At 54.9% G+C, this 18,615-nt stretch overlaps 1 protein-coding gene across 2 annotated transcripts in view; it reads right to left on the reverse strand.

The window, feature by feature from the left end:
• ELFN1 (extracellular leucine rich repeat and fibronectin type III domain containing 1) overlaps nt 1–9,254 on the reverse strand; it is a 104,723-nt gene extending 95,469 nt beyond the window's left edge. The window contains exon 1 of one of the 2 annotated variants that reach the window (XM_077186808.1): nt 9,062–9,254. The gene's annotated coding sequence lies outside the window, so the exon portion shown is untranslated. Of the gene's footprint in view, nt 1–5,990; nt 6,277–9,061 lie in introns of those variants that run through there. The other variant, XM_054643661.2, reaches the window with a different exon arrangement.
• Between the last annotated feature and the right edge of the window lie 9,361 nt (nt 9,255–18,615).

Here is an 18,615-nt window from a genome sequence, read left to right on the forward strand (position 1 = left end):
AGTGGTCCAGGCTCACACAAGGACACCCGTGAGGTCCAGAGCAGCAGAATCTCCTCTGGATCCAAACAGCCCCTGGTGCCACATGGAATTCCCTGGCTGGAGACACCCTTTCCACAAGGGCTTCTTCACAGACTTGATTTTGCTCATATTTAAAATCTGTCTCAGGAGCGTAATGATTTTAAATTCACTGCGCGCCGCAGTCAATCAATGGAGCGGCGGCTGCCGGTGCCTGGCGAGCAGGCGGTGATGAATGGGGCTTTGGAGGCTGCTCCGCTCGCCTCCGAGCCACAGCAGAGCGTGGGCAGAGGGTGGGGAACAGAAGCAAAGCAAGGAACAAAAATCAAAAGGAAGAAATGGGGTGGCAGGTAGAAAAGCCCAAAGCGCTCGCTGCGAAGTTGGACCAGCGTTGGTCTGGAAGGCGTCGCTTGGAGGGAGCAGTCTTGGCTTGCCTTGGTCTCCTGATCAGTTACCATCCTACAACTCGAATAAACCAGGTAACACATTTGTTTCAAGCAAGTGCTGACCCCAAGCCTGGCTTGTGGCGAGGACCAGAGCCCTGGCACCAGCACCCAGCTGCCCGTGTGCCACTGACCCAGCTCTGCTTTCCAGGAGCTGCCCAAGAGCAAACGCCCGAGAGCAGCTCTCAGGAGCACACCTTCCCTGCAGACAGAGCAGCGAGGGGCACAGCAGCAAAGGTGCTGTCCCTCAACCTTTCCCATGCAGAAGCAGGCAGACAAGCCCCACAGGGTGGCAGGCAGCTCCCTGTCCCCCCATCCCTGTGCAGTGTCAGGGAGGAGCAGCCCTTGTGTGTCACACTCGCCCCAGAGGGACAGGGAGCACCCATCCCTGCAAGTACCATGAGTTTCCAGAGAGGGGAAAAACATCAAATAATCCAATTTGGGGGAGTCCAAAGGGCCTAATCCTGCCCCAGCATGCTGCAGATTGCCCTGCTCTATGGAGAACAGATGCTGCTCAGCATTCAAAAGGAGCTGCTTCAGATCTGGGCTCTTTTTCTCCCTCTTCCTCCTATTACGGGGTCAGGTCAGTGCTGTGCTGCCTGTCAGTGTAAAAAAAAAATATATTTTAAAAAATCATAATAGAGGAAACTGGTATTCCCAAAGAAGCTGCAGCTTGTGGCATGAGCATCACAGCTGAGTGTTACAAGTCTCCAAACCAGAGAGGGGAAAGAGTTGAAAATGAAACTCACCACACCAGCAAAATAAAAATATGACGCAGTAAATTAATGATGTTGCTCCAGTTTGAGAAAACACTAATTAAGAATGTGTAATTGAATTAATGCATTATTTAGAAACCCCAGCAAATCCTGAGTGGGAATATAAATACATTATAGTGGGAATATAAATACATTATAGGGTTCCTTTGACATTAAGTCTCTCTCATACCTCACTACCCACAATTTATTTTAATGTCACCAGAATCTCCAGATTTATTTATGTCCTTGCCATTGACCACTGCTTTACATTTATCTCACATATCAATATCCTCTCTCCTCAATTCCACACACTCAAGTGCTCCATATGGGGTGGTGATCACCATTTGATAAGTCATAAGTAAGTGCAATTAATTAGCTCAGCTCATCAACCACTTCCCCTCCCAATGCCCTGCAGCCACAGATCTGGGTCTAATTTGTTTAGAGCCTGGAAAAACATCAAATACCTCATTAGAAAATAAATCCATCTCCTAGAAATACATTTTTTCTACAGCTTCAAGTGTCAGTTTGCTCCATGTTACACTGGGAAAGGCCCTGCACATGTAGGATCTAAACCCAGCCCAGAATAGATTCAAGAAACCAACATCATCACATCGTGAAAATAGAAGAAAACAGTATCTCAGGGAAAAGGGAGGGGGAAAGTCAGGCCCTCAAATGTATCACAGCATCTGTGAAATGTCCTGAGATCATGCATTTGCAGCTCGAATGGTTTAGGAGTACTTTGGGTATTTAGCAAGAGGCTTTACAAACATTATTATCCCCTCATTTTGAGCCCTTCAGAGCAAGGGTTAGAGTTCTTATTACCATTTCTAGGAAGAGATACAAATACACCAAAAAGAAAGAAATAAATCCAGTTAAATTGTTTAAAAATGTTAAAGACTCTTTTAAGGAGAACAGCAAGAAAAAATAATGCAGGCAAATCCAAGTTCACAGGCATACATATGGCTCTGGGAAAGGGAAAAAAGAAGCAGCACTAAAGTGCCTTGTGTTAGGTATGAGCATACACTGTAGCAAAATATGTATGCTGTTTATAAAACATATTGGAAGACTTTTCCCTAAAAGATGCCACGGAGAGTATAAAATTTTATGGTCTCTGCCTGTCCATTTTACAAAGATATACACAAACAAGTAGCCAAATCTGCCTGCAGTTTAACTCCATTAAATCCAATGAATGAGTTTGGCCCACGAAAACTCTGCACTTCCTGTAATAAAGTTAAAAGCTGATAGCAGCTGATACAGTAAAACACATACATTTCCATACACTTATTCCTGCAGATTTAAAAATACAAATGAGTTCAGAGATTGCCCTTGTCCAGCTCATAAAGAAATGCTGGAATAGGAAAGGAAAAAAAAAACCCAGATCTTGGAGATTTTCCCACTGACTCCCTCTAAGCACAAAGGAGAGAGGGGTAGGGGAAGCCAGCAGAGTTGTGGTCATTTGGCTTTTCTGGAGCCCTGAACACACATGGGGTGTGTGTTAGAACAATCCCCTGATGGTTTGGTCCCCAAGAGGGGCAGGACCCACCCAGCAGGAGCAGAGGTCACAGCCCTGGGACCCCATTTCTCCCTCATCAGTCTCCAGAGAGCAGGACAAGGAGCTCTCAGGGCACAGATGTGGGATGCTCTGCTCCCTGAGGGAGCTGTCCACACTTCCATCAGCTGAGGGCTTTCCTCCTGAGCACTGGTTCTACAGCCACTGGGCCATCTTTAACTGTGCCTTTAACCTCACATTGCACGGGGGACCAGACCAGGCAGTGCAGAGGCCAAGTCCAAACAAGAGATTTCAGCCTGTCCTGATTGATGGGTGTTTTGGGTTTGGTTACTGAGGTGGTTTTCTAAACATGCAGCTTTCTCACAGGCTCCTGCCATAACCACACCAACTCCCATCTCCACCTCCCCAGCCTCCTTACCCAGGCTCCTAAACCCCCTGCACCCTCAGTGCCACCTCCCCCAGACCCTCCTGCCCCAGCTCCTCATGCTGCATGGAGGCTCCAGGTCCCCCTCACCTGGAGCTAACTCTCCCAGCTCCTTTCTTTGATATTTATTATCCTTTGCTCCTATTACAGAGATGCCTCAGGGACTGAGATCACCCTCATGCTGGGTGCATTCACTCCCCACTCCAGCAGCCAAATAACACCACACAAATCATTTCATGCTCTTTGTCCTCTTTTTCCCCACTGAGCCTCTGGCACTGGTCTGCACCCTGGACCAAGGCTCAGGGTCTCCAGTCCCTTCACCCCAAGGTCCTCACAGACCTACTGCTTCCACAGCTCTGCCTCCCTCCTCACCCACAGTTTGGGCAGTGTATGACTCCATAACTGTCCCATCCAGCTCCACACAGCTCCTCTCCTCCTCATCAGCCTCCTCTGGGCCCAGGTTACTGCTGGCCATCACATCTCCATCTCCTCACACCCAGATACCCCACCCCAAGGCTGTCCTGACATCGGGCTCACTCCAACCCACTCCAAGCCCTGAGTTTGCAGCACCAAGAAAATCCAGCAGCTGCACAAAATCATGCCAAACACTGCTCGAGGCTGTGCTCCTTGCTCATGCCCCCTTCACAGCCTCCACAGCAGCTCCCATCTCCTCAGCCCTGCACTCACAGCCTTGTTGGTGACTCCACAGCTGCCTCCCGACTGCCCGGACAGCACAGCTTACCTGCAGCAAGCCCCCAGCCCCACATCCTCCCCTCCTGAGGCTCCTCACCACCCAGAACAGCTCCTTCACAAGTGCCTCTGCTCCACCAGACTTCCCAGCGCCGTTTGCTGAAAAACCACATAATCCCAAGCTTTTGCTTCACCTGGAGCTAACACTAATTCACAGCAAGTGCTGGCAGCTGGCATGCTGCAGGTGATGCTGTGCTGCTGGGGCTTTTTCAGCATGAAATCCTGGTCCTGGAGCAGCCAGCAGGGATGAGCACCCCGACCAGCACAGCTGGGATGCTCCTGGGTGCTGCTTTCTGCGTCCCTCTGGAATGCAGGGCTTCACTGACACAATCCACTCACTTATCCCCAGCACATACATGGAGGAATAAGTATTGGAAAAAACTCCCCAAGGATGAGGCTGAGACTTGACAAACAGATGGGACAGCTCTGGGCTCTCCAGGGCACAGACCTTGTGTCCTGTCCCCATCACAGTTCCTCCAACCTCAGCATTACACCCAGAGCTCAACTCCTAAACCTCAGAAGCACTGACCACGTCCTTCTGTTTGCATGCATTGTGCACTCCTGTGTTTGCCACAGACAGGAGAACTGGAATGCACAATCCACAGCTCACAGACCTTGCACCTAGAACAAGCCAAAAGCCTGACCTTTCATAGTTAAGCATCCTGGTGAGAGGTTAGATCTTGTGTTTTCTGATCATCAAACAGGGAAGCATTAGCCAGACAGGGAGAACAAGCTCTTATCTAGACCTGATTTCTCTCCCCTCCAGGGGATCCTGTAGGATATTTCAGTTCTCTCTTGCTCGCTGTGTGATTCTTCCCTCCCCCAGTAGCTTGAAATCAGCCAAATTCACAATCTAATCTGGCCATGAGTCAAAGGGGAGAAAAATCAAGCCCTAATGCAGTGACTTTGAATGGGGAACCGAAGCCAATCAGAAAGGCATTATTGATCCCTGCTCGGAGCACCTCGGTCAGGGAGGGGGAAGCTGCGGGCAGCCGCAGAGCAGAGCTGCCCACCGCAGCCAGCCAGGGCTGCCCTGCCAGGCCTGCAGCGCTCCCGGCACGGTTCCCAGCGCCTGCCTGGGCTGGGAGCCGGCACGACGAGAGCACCCAGCAGCCCCGAGCCGCCCCTGGCGAGCACCGGCCCCTGGCGAGCATCTCCGGCCCCTGGAGAGCATCACCGGCCCCTTGCGAGCATCACCGGCCCCGGGCGAGCATCTCTGGCCCCGGGCGAGCACCAGCCCATGTGTGTGCGGGAGCGTGCCCCGTGTGCTGCCTGCAGCGCTGTGTTTGTGTGCAAACACTTCCAGAGTGCATCGCCCTGGTTGGGCCCGTCTGCGGGAGCCAGGCAGCTCCCCGGGACGGGCATTCCAGCGGCGTTAGTGCGGGGCGGCTCTGCGAGAGAGCCGAGGGCAGGGCAGGGCAGGCAGGGCAGGGTGTCTGTGTGTGTAGGGCTACCTGTGCCGCACAGTCCCTGCAGCGAGCAGGGACAGGCAGCGGGTGGCTCAGCGCGGACAGCGGGGCAGGAGCGAGCGAGGATGGCGAGCAGCCGGGCAAGGCTGAGCTCGGCTCTGGGCATCCCTGGGTCCGATCCCGATGATCCGGCCCGCGGCAGCGCTGGCTACGGGCTCCTCTGCCTTATGTAACCGTGGCAGGGACGGAGCGGCGAAGGGGGATGGAGACCGGGGGGAGAGGAGCTCTCCGCTGAGCCCCGAAAGCAAAGGGGCCGCGGCAGAAGCTGGATATCCCCGGCAAGGTAACTCTAGACGCCCGGCCGAGTGGCGCTGCCGCCGGGCAGGCTGGCCCGGCTCGGGGCTGCCCCGGTACGGAGCCGGTCCAGCCGCCGGGGCCGGTGCCCTGCCCGGAACCCTCCACAGCCGGCGGGCTCGGGGCGGCGGTACCGGGGGAGGAAAGGAGTCCCAGGAAGTTTAAGGACTCCACATTTTGCAAGGAGTCAGGAGGAAAACATGCTTCCTAAAAAAAAAATAATACCCAAACCCATGCAGCGTCCCGGCAGCTCCTGTCCCCCCTTTGGCTGTGCCCCCTAATCTGCCATCCCGGGCACCGCGGGGCCGTGCTGCACCGGCACCCCCTTACCTGCCGGCGTCACGTCTGCTGCTGCCTGCCCTGCTCCGGCTCTTCCTCCTCCTCTCCTTCCTCCTCCTCTCTCCCTCTCCCTGCTGCTTGGGGCTCTTTATGGAGATTCATTCATTCATGCCTTCCCATCGGTCCCTCAGCCTTTCCCTGCCTCCCGGAGGCAGACCGTGTGACGCCTCGCCCCTTTCCAGCCACTTTCTGTTGTCACAGAGCGGCGCTGCCCCAGCCCGGAGCGGCGGCCGGGCTGGGACACGCGTGGGCAGCACCGGGCCGGGGGAGCGTCCCCCAGCGCGGGCTGAGGGGCGTGGGCGGGCGTGGGCACGGCACCGACCCGCCCTGCTGGGTACAGACTGTCTCTGGCGCCCGTAGCAGGTCGGCCCCAGGGCTTTCCGCCCTGCCCATCCCCACGCCGAGCCGCTGCCCATGGCCGCTGGCTCACACCGAGCAGCGGCTCTGCGGAGAGGGCCCGCACCCCCGGCTGGCCCCGGGCAACCCTCGCCCTTTCTTTCGCTCTCTGCTCTCCCCTCCATCCTATTCCAGCTCGTCTTTCCTCTGCCGCTGCCTCCGCACCCGCGCCGGGACCGCATCCCGCTCCCCGAGCGCTGCCCCATCCCCGCCGCTGGCCGGAGCGCTGTCTCCAGCTCGGAGCGGGGCGGCGGAGCCCGGTGTGCGGGGCCAGGGCTCACCGGGCCAGCCCCGTGTCCTTCCCACCCCACCCTGCGGAGGCCGCCCCGACCCCGGGGGCTCGCTCCTCCAGCTCATGGGGCAAACTTCATCCCCGCTCCAGCCTGGTGCTCCCACTGCCCAGCGCTGCACTTCGGGGGGCTGGGGAAACACTCCCGGTCCCTACCGACAGCACCCCCGCTGCCATGGCAAACCCGGAGGGTCTGGAGGAGTGTGAGCCCTGCTTGGTGTCAGGCAGCACGACGGGAGGTGCTGACGGGGGATTTTAGGTGCTAAATTCGAGCGGATTGCCTCGTCTCTGCGAAAGCAGAGGGTTGTTCTTTCCAGGCAGGCAGGGCGGAAAAAACATGCTTTTTAATGACATCGTCGGAAATGTGAAGAGCCGCTCTCGGGTTTTGGCGCTGCCACAGCATTGGAGCGATAAACCCTTAACTTGGGGTGAAACCCCTTAAAAACCTTCCCAGGAGCGCCCCGCCCGCTCCCGTTGAGCCGCGCCGCTCCTGCCGCCGGTGCCACCCCCTTTGCATCGGTGCCATCAATTTCTATTAACGATCGCTTTATTCACCGCTGCAAACTTCTAAATATTTAATCCAGCGCGAACCGGCGGCGGAACGCGCGAAGCTGACGGGAGGAGGCGAGTCCCCGGCCGGGGAGGCGGGAGCGGCGGCTCTGCCCCGGGGGAGCCCGGTGATGCCAGTCCCCCCCGTCCCCTCCCTCCGCGGGGCTTTCCCGGGGCTGCAAATCACAGCCTGGACGTGGGCAGCACCGCAGGTCCCCCGGGCTGCCCGAGCCGGAAAGGCAGGGATGAGCGGAGGTGCGGAGGATTCTGTCCAGGGAGAGCTGGAGGAGGAAAGAACTGCGGGGGGGACACCCGGGCATGTCCCCGGCACCGGAGGGTCCCGCCGCGCACGGGACGAGCAGCCACGCTCCACATGGAGCGGGAGAGAACTGGGGACCGCCGGGGGTTCGGGCTGTTGGAGGGATCCTGCCCAAGGAGCGGAGGCTTCCCGCATCTCCCGGGCATCCCCGGGTTCCACGCACCGCCCCGAGGACCCCCAGACCCGGCCGAGCCTCGTTTAAAACGCAACCAAAAAATTCTTTGGCAACTTCGCTGCGCCGACAGGCGAGTGCCCGGTCCGACGGGCGAGTGCCCGGTCCGACGGGCGAGTGCCCCGGTCCGACGGGCGAGTGCCCGGTCCGACGGGCGAGTTTGCCGGTGCTTCGTGCTCTGCTTGTGTTCAGGAACCGAGACGGAACTTTACGGCAACATCTGTCATTATAATTAAAACTGCAACACACCCTCCGGGAAGGAACGCGTTCCCGCGTCGTCGTGTGTCCGTACCACCCCCCCATACACACACACACCTCCACCGCCACCCTTTTCTAAAATAAAAACAACAACCAACCAAGCGAAAGCGGCTCAAACTCTCAGGCGGGCACCTGCCCCCCGCCTCCCCCGAGCCATCAGCCACGGCAGTCGCACCCGGCGAGGTCCCGGGGACCGTCCCCCTCTCCGCAGCACGGACACCCCCCCCTCGCCCTCCTCCACTAATTTTCTTTAATTAAAGCTCAATGTGCGGCGCGTTTGGCGAGGACAGAAATAGCCGCCGAAGGAGCGCGTGTGGGGGGAGGCAGGTCCCAACTGCCGGCGTGGGAATGCAGAAGGGATTGGGGGGGCGGGGGGAGCAGAGCCGGAGAGCGGCTCTGCCACAGCTCCCACCCCAAGGTTCGCAGCCTCCAGGGTTATTTGGGGTGAGGGGACGGTCTCCCCTGTCCGAGCGGTCCGTGCGGCGCTGTGGCGACCCGGGCGGAAGACCCCTGCCCCCGAGGCGATGCTACCGCCCGCGGCACCGGCTCTTGCTCCGGAGCACCGGAGCTTCCCGCAGGCAACAGTTGCAGGGGCTGCCCCGGAGGATGCTCCGGCTCGGGCGCACCCCGCCGGCGGAGGGAGACCCCGAAATGGGGATCCCCCCTGGGCGGGGGAGGGAACACGGCCCGAGCGGCCGGAGCGGTTCCCGGCTCCGTGGCCGCGGAGCCGCTCCGCTCCCGATCTCCCGCTCGCCCTGGGGATAAGCACAGCGGGAACAGCCCCGGCCGAGCCGGGGGACTCCCCGCCCGCGGAGGGGAGGGCGCCCCGCTCCCCCCGCCGCCGGCCCCGCGCTCCCCTCCCTCCGGAGCCCCAGCCTGGGCTGCAGCCGCTAAAAGTTTGGCGACACGGAACGGCCACCGGGGGCTGCGCGGGGCTCCGGGCAGCGCGGGGCGCCGCGGCGGGGCGACAGCGGGCGCGGGGCCGGAGCGGAGCGGAGCGGAGCGGGGGGCTCCGCTCGGGGCCAGGGGCGGCGCGGGGGGCCCGGGCGGGCTGCGGCGGGGGATGCGGGCGCATTTACCTGCTCCGGAGGCGGCTCCCGGCGCTCGGCGGCGCGCCCAGCCCCGAAGCGCGGTGATGGGCGGCGGACGCACCCGCGGCTGCGGCTCCCCGCGCCCTTCCAAGCGGGCGGGCCGGGGGCAGGAGGCGGGCAGGGAAACGCAGCCGGAGCCGAGCAAATCCCAGCGCTGGAGCCCGGCCTCCGAGAAGAGAAGGGCTGCAGCTCCTCACTGCGTCAGGCGAAGAGCCCTGCCCGTGCAGGCGGCGCCGGGCAGCGCTGCCAGGCCCGGGGGGCTCCGCCGGCACGGCTCGGCACGGCTCGGCTCGACGCGGCTCGGCTGGGATGGGATGGGCACGGCGCGGTTCGGCTCGCTGCGGGCCGGGTGCAGGGGTGCGATGGGGCACGGTTCGGCTCGGTACGGCCTAGCACGGTCCGGTACGGCTCAGCACGGCCGGTTGGGCTCGGTTCCGGCTCGGCACGGCACGGTTCTGTTCGGTAGAGCTCTCCGGGGCTCGGTGACGGCCCGGAGCCATAAACGGCTTGGCCGGCAGAGTCGGGCTGGCACCGGGGGCTGGGGGCTGTGGGTGACACTGTGAGTGTGACACGGGGCGTGTGACACGGTGACACTGGCTGTGTGACACTGCGCGGTACCGTGTGTACACGACACTGTATTTGTGTCACTCGCATGTGTGTGACACTGCCTGTGTGAGTGACACCTTGTGAGAGCGGGGCTGTGAGTGTGCAGGGCTTGTGAAGGTGTGAGTGTCCGAGTCGGGGACACTCTGCCTTTGTGTGTGTGTGTGTGTGTGTGGTGACACCCTGAGGGGGTGCGGGGGTGATCGTGTTGGGGTGTGTGTCTGTGTGTTGGGGTGTACCTGTGCAGTGGGAGGGTGCAGGGTCCGGGCTGTGTCTGTGTGTCTGTGTGTCCCTGTGTCCGTGTGTCTGTGTGTCTGTGTGTCTGTGTGTCTGTGTGAACATCTCTGTGTTTCCCCATGAGTGCATGACAGCCACCCCACCCCTCACACCAAATCTGAACATCCATGGGCCAAATCTGGGCAGCACCAGGTGATGCAGGGAGCTCGAGCACTGGGACGAGCCATGACACTGCTGGGGCTGGACCATGACCCCTGCCCACAGCTCCCAGGGGTCCCCAGCCCCTGTGCTCAGCCCTTCCCAGGCATCCTCCTGCCTCAGACCTCCCTTCCCCTGTCCCAGAGGCTGCTATCCTGCCTTCCCATTTTGGGCAGGTTTTTTATGCTGTTTTAGCAACACAACACACTTTTAATCAGGATGATTAAAGTGTGGCTGGCACTGAGCTGGCCCCTGGAACAGAAGTGTTCTTCTCTCTCCCCAGGCACTGTCATTTGAGGTAAGGACTGGCCCGTTTATTTTTTTGTGATGGTTTGAGGTGTCTCAAACCATCTCCAAAATCACCTCCTAGACAGTGATTTCCTTTTGCAGCCCTGCGAGAAGGTATCAGGGGAGGGAGAAAAAGATAGGTGCAGGAGAGAAATTTTACTCCTTTCAATTTAATAGCAACAACACCAACATCACCACAGCCAAAAAACCTGAAGCGTGGAGTAATAGAGCTGGGAGAGAGCCTGGGAACAGGCAAGCAATGGCCCCTCTCCAAATGGCAGCTGGCAACCTGGCACAGCACTCAGCTGCATTAGACACACAGCCCAGGGAAGTGCCCATGGGAGTGCAGGAGATACCCTGCACGATGGAGAGGATGGGCATGGAGAATGGATCCAGCATCCTCTCTTGCACAGCTGTCACCCAGTCCCCAGGGGCTTGGTCTCTGGGTGAGTAGGTTGATCTGAGATTCTTCCATTCCCCTTCACCATCACCACCTGTGCTCATGCCCCTGAAGGATGGAAGACTCCTTCCTCCCTGGAGCAGGGATATCCCATTCTCCTACATCCCATGGGATGCCCTAAAGGCACTGGAATTGCTTTGGACTCATAAATACCCAGGCAATGACATGAAATAGCAGGGGACACCATGAGGGTGGCTCTGGGGTCAAATGCCCTCCTGAGGAGATGACAGATAAGAGGTCCCATCCCTCCTCTGCCTTTGCTGGAGAAGGAACAGACTGGATTTCCTGGACAGGGAACAGATACTGCCAGGAGCAGGGTGCTCTGGGGTTCACCCTCCACATCTGTGCCACACAAACCCTGGGCAGCCACAAACACTGAGGGCTCATGCCAGCCCTGGAGCTGCAGCTGCAAGAAGAATTGCCCAGAGGGGACATGGATGCCGCTGGCACTCCATTAAAGATCTTCACCCATGGAGATCAGCAGTGAGGAGAGGGAAGATTTGCCAAAGGCTCTTTGCAAATGTCCTGCCTTTGTCCCTGCTCCTCAGGGCTGCTTTGGGAGAGGCAGCACCAAAAACCTCAAGCCTCACCCATGGATCAAGGACAGGCTTTAAGCAGCATCACTTCTTCCAGCTGCCAGGTCAACGGGGGGTGGAAAGACTTGGTGCAATCAAACAACTTTGCAAACCAAGATAAATTAATAAAAGGAGTAAGTACTTCTGAGCAAGCTGTTCCAGTTCTTCTGGGAGGAAGTGACGCCAGTCCAGACTCTGGCCCCTATATTTAGTAAAAATCTAAACCAGACATTGATAATATTATTAAAGACAGGAAGGAGTAAAAGAAGACGTAGCCATGCTGGGATGACTGATCTATTTATGAGGGATGGCAGGAGGAGGGCTGTGAGAAAGGTGTCTGGGGTCAGGAGAGCTCCTGTGAGCCCTTCCCCTCCACCAGCAGAAGGTGTCTGACACAGCAGGCTCAGGCAGCCCTAACCCAGTTTAACAAGGAGAGAGAGGTGGTTAATGAAACACTGGCTGCTTCCCACGATGATGTGGAGGGGGAATGGGAATGAGAGCTCTTCTGCTGCCTTTTTGAGAATCACCTGGAAAGAAATGCTGGCCAAGGGACAGAGTGTTGGCTGGGCACTGCTCCATTTGCCCATGCAGAACGGGGAGGTGTTGAGTAAGATAAGGAAACAAAGTGTGACTTTGGGTAGGCAGTGTCTCCTGTGTCCTTGCTCAGGGCAGGGACTGAGTTGTTCCCCTGCAGTGCCCACAGCAGCAGGGCTTGACTCTGGATTCTTCTCATGCCACAGTGAGTGTGACAAGCTGGTGTCCTTGCAGAGAGGGAAGGGCTCACCAAAACAGGGGGGTTTGGAGGGAAAGGTGGTGATGTGACAGCCGTGGGACTGCCTCTGTGCAGAGCCTGGGGGACAGTCACAAGTCCCCACCACACAAGGGATGGAGGCCTGGTGTACTTTGCTTGGCTATACTGTTCATCTCCCCCCAAAAGCAGTGGCTTCAACTGGCTTAAAAATCCCAAGCACCTGAAGCCCCACAGTGGGACCAGCAATGACCCACCAGACACAGAGGGTGAAAATCCAACCAGCCCTGCTCCACCTGCAACCTCCGCCAGGGCTCTGCCTCCAGCTCCCCTCTCTGCTGTGAGCATATGAAATAAGCACCACAACGGGGAGCTCTTACAGAAAAGAGGGAGGATGATCCTTGCAGGAAGGGTGTGATGTCCCCCTCTGCATCCCCACAAGACTGGCTGCTGTCCCCCAGCTTGGAGGGTGAGTAGATGTGGTAGATGTGCCCAGCCATGAGTCACCATCCAGTAGGATGAGGGGATGCTGCTCTGCAGTACCCAAGGATGCACCAGCTTGGCTGTGGGTTACTTGACATCCAAGGGATAATTTTTTTTTTTTTCAGCCTGAAATGCTTTTTCACTGCTGCTGTCAAATCCTATCTAAAAATCATCAGATTAATTAGAAAACAAAAAATGACATTTTATGGGCTGTTAGTGCTGTAAGTGGACTAGGGCCTTATGGTATTTAGAGAATGTTTGGAAAACAACTGCAATATTTACATCTGGGAAAGTTACCAGGCCCAGGCAGAAGCTGCATTTCAAAACATTTTTGTTTAACATACTCAGCCTTGGTGATGACAAATATTACTGCACATCATTACTCCAATTTTTCAGGGCATTAATACCTCATCCATTGCAAATCACATCTGCTGTAGACTTGGCAGCTTGGATGTGTTTTTATAGGTCCCCATTTGTTCTGAGCTTCTCTTTCAGTTTTGACTTTGAAACTCTCAAGAAGTCCATGAAAGTCAGCGAGAGGTGACGGCAGTGGGAACAGGGGACTCCTGCCAGCCCACAGCCCAGGTGCAGAGTGATTGTGCATCCTGAGTGGCTCTGCTCAGCACCTGGAGCTGGTGGGGACATCCAGGACTGGCTTGGTCTCTAGTTCTAGCTTTACTTGCTGGTCCTGGCAGCTGAGATGTCCATGAGGATGGTGCAGTTCCCAGGCAGCCATTCCTGCTCACCCACCTCCCAAAGCAGGGACACTTCCCTGTCCTGTGTGCTGCTTGTATTGACCACTAAGTCTGAAAATGGGTTTCATTCGGTCCTCATTGATGCTGATCACTGCCTCCCTGCTGTGCTTGCATCCCTGTGGAGCCTACATCTGCAGCTCTGGATTCAGTGCAGCACAGTTGGATGTCCTTCACCAAGGCCCCGGGGGACTCATCCCACTGTTGATGGTTTCTTTTGGACCTTCTGGATACCTTGACATGCTATTGTAATGCAGATTGCACAGCATCTTCCTCTTGGGGACTCCAAGAAAGTAGACAGAGTAAATAATTCAAAATGAGCAAATTCTTTAAAGATATTTCTCTTTTTTGTTGTTGTTTTTTTTTTCTCTGTCTCACATACATTGTCCATGAAGAAAATGAGAAATTCTCCAGTGCACTTGTTAGGTGCTACTCACAAGTATTTTTGGAGAATAACTCTCAGCTTGTGCATGCTTTCAAAGCAAGGAGTCTGTCACCAAACCTTCAAGTGACAATTTGATCATGGCCCAACAAAACACACATTTCAAACCATGCATCCCAGGGCAATGTCCAAAATCCACCCTGCATGCTTAGCCATGTCCAAACACCAGGCTGGAGAGGGAAGCCTTGTCTCTGCCCTCCTGGCACTGCACAGATCCAAGCACAGACATTGTGAACCCCAGGTTTACAAGTGGTCACTGGTTTGGGGGCTTCATTCAAGACGTCAAAGCCATGCTGTGGGTACCCAAGGTTCAGTCTCCTTTGGGGTGGTGGTGGAGGAAAGTCAGCCTGAGCCTAGAGATCTTCACAGCAAAACCCTTCCTTTGTTGCTGTGCATTTGGTTCTCCCACTCCCCTGATGTCCATGAGGATATCTCCAGTGACCCTTTGCTTGAAGAGTCTCACCTTGTCATGCATGAGGGGCATCATCTGTTCCTCAAAAGGCAGGGCCAGTTCAAGGCTTGTCAGTGGCATTGGCCAAACCAAGTGATGCTGTTCAGGGCTGTCATTAAAATGAAGCTATTCACTTTTGCCAAAGCCATCCCTGAAGCTGATTCCAGCGAGAAAGGTTGACAGGGAGCACATGCCTGCCTTGGAGACATGTAGATGCAGCAAGACTTTCTTTTTATTTACAGAGCATCAGATTGCACATTCCCTAAGAGCTCTGATTCATCCCTCTCAAACCCTAGAACAAATATTCCAAAATCAGTCTACGGCATGGGGACAGGCTTTGTTCAGTGCTTTGAAAGAGAGCAGGTAAAGTCATTACCCTCACTTTGCATAGCAAAAAATGATATGCATAAAGCTGCATAGAACAACCCTGCAAAGCTCAAAGGAAACAAATGGGCGACTTGCACCATGAATTTCAATGGGACTTTGTGCCGCCAGGATAATAGCCAGGGAGACAGTGAAATATTGCATGGAGAGACAGTGGGCAGTAAAAACATGTTCAACTTGCTAATGCAGTGGAATATCCTGCAATATCACACGGGGGGAGATTGCAGAGCAATTGTGTGGGGACACAGATGAGCCTGGGAGATAATGGAGCACACACAGGCCCAGGACAGGAATCATTTGGGATGGTAACTGGAGGGATCTTTTAAACACAGGGAATCACCCTGTGCCTTCTCTTTGGAGCTGCCCCCCTGGCTTGAAGAGCTATTAATCCAGTTTGCCTTGGAGGCAGAACCTGGTTTGCAGGGAGGTCTCCAGCCAATTTTTCACATGGGTTAACTACAGCCCTTGGAGCACCCGACCTGGGACGGAGATCTGTAGCCAAGTTTCTGATTATTATTCCCAGCAACTGCCTTCACCCTGATCCCTGGATGCCAACCACAGCCTGCCTCAGGTTGCCCCTTTCCTGTGGTTCCAAGCAGGAGAGACAAAGCAGAGCCCAGGGAACCCCAGCACAGGCTACAGCATCCCAGCAGCATGGGGATGGTGTCCCAAAGCATCTCTGCCTTTTGTGAGCACCCTGCTCCCCCAGCTGTCCTTGCAGGATGCCCTGTGGGCCATGGGCTCAGCAAAGTCTCTAAATATAGACTAAAGAAAATCATCCTCCTATTTGACACCCGTAGAGAAGGAGGTTTGCACGAAGCTGGATAACTCACCCGAGGATGGAGTGGAGTGAATTAGCATCCTTTAAATTAAAGAGCTTTAAACAGCATCTTCTCCCCAAATTGCCACTATATCCATTTCAATAGTTATAGCAGACACTTTGCAAGTACACCCAGAGGAAGAGGAAGGAGGAGGGAGAAAGCCAAGAAAGAGAGGATGGGGGATGCTGCAACGTGGTGGGGAGGGGGCCGGAGAAACCCATTTGCACCAGGAGCAGCTGTGCTGTTACCAAGCAAAAGATGCTAAAGCCAGGAATTCCCTAAGGCTCCCTAAACTTCTATAGATTGCTGATGGTGAAAGCAGTAAATGAAAGGACACCTCTGAGTGAGCACTCATGTATTAAGCAGACTTGGAGGCTGTCCCCATGCAAAACAGAATGTGCCTTTCAAAGCTGTGTGACTCCACAGTGGATACAACAGGTGAGGGGTGCAAAATCCAGACAGGGAATCCTCGCTAGGACCTTCAAGCTGCATATTCAAGATGTCCATGACAAGGGGAAATGGCAGTGCCCTGTCTGACTGCCACATTGGAGGCTGGCTGCTGGTTCCTGTTTGTGGCCACCTGCACTATTTAAGGGTCATTCGTATTTTGGGGAGAAAGGAGAGAATAGTGGAGATGTGTAGGAGAAGCTACAAGACAGGACTGGTTATGGCTCAGCTGTGGACATTTAAACTCTTTTGCTTTGAAAAGCAGAAAAAAATTAAGATGGCTGAAAGCAGTGAACAAATTAGAAATTCAGATGGGAATCCAGCTACTCAATCCACCAAATCTGGGATTAATGACACCATCTCAGCTTCTTCTCCTATTTTAAGGCTGACTTGAGATCCAGGAGAACATGAGTGCTTTCAGGAAGGGAATGGAACTGGGCTCAGAATGAGTCTTGTGGTGCATCTCCTTTCCCCAGGATTCCAGGAGCAGAGACCTTCCCATCCATCACCTTCTTTAGCTGGGCCCAGGCAGGCTGAGTGCATCCTTGAAATAAGAGTGTGGGGAGCAATTCTCCTCCCTCCACACCAACCCAGCACAGGACTCTGAAGGCAGAGCTCCGCTAATGTCCCTTTTATTGACACGACAATCAAAATAGGGCAGCTGGGGCTGCTGACTCAGAGGTCCCCAGGTAAGGAAGGAGCTGCTGGGAAGGATCCAAAGCTGTGAGCAGATCCCACGACAAGCCCTGGCTGTGCAGTGACTACAGCCATCCAAAATAGCATTTGTCTCCACTGAGACTCACAAGCCCCTTGGGAAGGGAAGGACCAGCTATTCAGCACTGCCGTCAGCTCCCAGGGGAATGTTTTGCTCAGAGAATGGGAGTTTGGAGGTTTTCTGCAGCTTCCCCTCCCAGTCTCAATTTACCTCACCAAATTAAAAGCAGTGTGGGCTGGAAACGACGTTAAAAGGAAAAAGACGACAGAAAAATCACACTGAGCGTATTGTTCTGGATAAATAAGACACAGGCGTGTTGTGGAAGGTAGCTAAACCCAGCCCACAAATGGTCTTCTCCTGCCAGGAAGATGTGACAAAAATAATTACTTAGGCTATACTTAATTATTGTGCTGTTTGAGCAGCTGCCTGCCCTTGGCACAGCAAAGGGAGCCTTCCCCTGATACTGATTAGTGACATTAACCATGAGCCCATTAAAGTCCTGACCTGCTGAAGGGGCTGGGATGTCCCCAGGGATGGTGCTGGGTGCCCACCTGTGTGTCTGATGCAGGAGCACCCTGTGCCTGTTGCAGCAGAAATGATCCCAGTTGCCATTCCCAGCTCCACCAGTGCCTGGAGGTTGGACCCCAGTGCAATCCTGCACCAAGGTCTCCACTCAGGAGATGCTGGGTGCCACTGGCAGGGCCAGGCTGGCACCACAGATGCCAGTGATGGTTTGTGGTACTCATGGGAAGTAGGACCAGTGCTGGAAAACACAGAACTGGTTTGATGATATAAAAAAGAAGGACAAAGGTAATGAAATCACTTTTTTTCTCCCTTGAGTGAAGAAAGCTCCAAATCCCTCCAGATTTGGTCCAGCTGCCAGAAAGAGACCTGTTCCATGGGTCACTTGGGGAAACCTCCATGGAATAAATTAAATGTTCTTCATTTAATTCTCTCAAAGGAGAAAATAAGAGTTTTACAACCAGCTGTCAAATGCTCAGCAGCTAAAATATCAACAAAGTATGACAGATGCAAGACTGAAAAAGCCTCTGAGGTTTCCTTTTATTGACTGGGAAGTCTCTGGCTTCTATCTTATTATCTTTCAAGCTAAACTGATATGAGCTGAACAATCAGGAAATTGAATAGCATCATTGGCAAAGACCATCCTCTCCCAAAATAGCTGACAGTGATGAATACCTGAGAAGATCCATTGCTTCAGCAAGGTGGGATCTAACAAAACAATGCTCGATCTTATCCCATACAACCATTTGGCCAGAGGTGACAGAGCACCAAACGTCCTCCATCTCCTTTATCTGGGAATAATCTGGGTCACATGGAGCCAGGTTGCAGGTTGATAATCGCATACTTGAAGATCACAGGCTATGAAAATTATTGCTGTGCTGGCTGGAATAAATTATGCAAAGCAATGCGTTATCTGGAGGGCTGCAACGCGCAGGCACACGCACACTTCGGTGATCTATCGCTCTCCATGCAGATGTTCTGCTGCAAAGACATTTTAATTAATACATTGAAAATATGTTTCCTGCCTTGTCTGAGCCGGAGATGAGCAGGGAAATGATGCTGAGTGGGGTAAAGCCCCCACAGCAAAAGAAATCGAGAAGGGAAACGCAGTGATTTAAAACCAGTCAGAACTAAGAGGTGTCTGAGCTGAGGCCCAGTCATGCTTTGAGCAGGTGTTGGCAGGAGGTGCCTGCAGGAACTGAAGATGCTCTCTGAAGGCACTATGGGCCTGTAGCTGTAGCACAACTCAATCTTTACTATCGCTTTTCCTCCTGTTGAGGGCATCCCTTCACCCGCTCCTCATCCCTGGCATTCCCACTGCCTTCGTGTGCATCACCAGGGATGACCCAGGTTAAGGCTCAGTGAGTCACTGTTCAAAGCAGAAACCAAATTTAATGCATGAAAACGTGGCTCTTC

The sequence above is a fragment of the Agelaius phoeniceus genome, chromosome 16 (assembly GCF_051311805.1).
Source record: "Agelaius phoeniceus isolate bAgePho1 chromosome 16, bAgePho1.hap1, whole genome shotgun sequence".
Lineage (NCBI taxonomy): Eukaryota > Metazoa > Chordata > Aves > Passeriformes > Icteridae > Agelaius > Agelaius phoeniceus.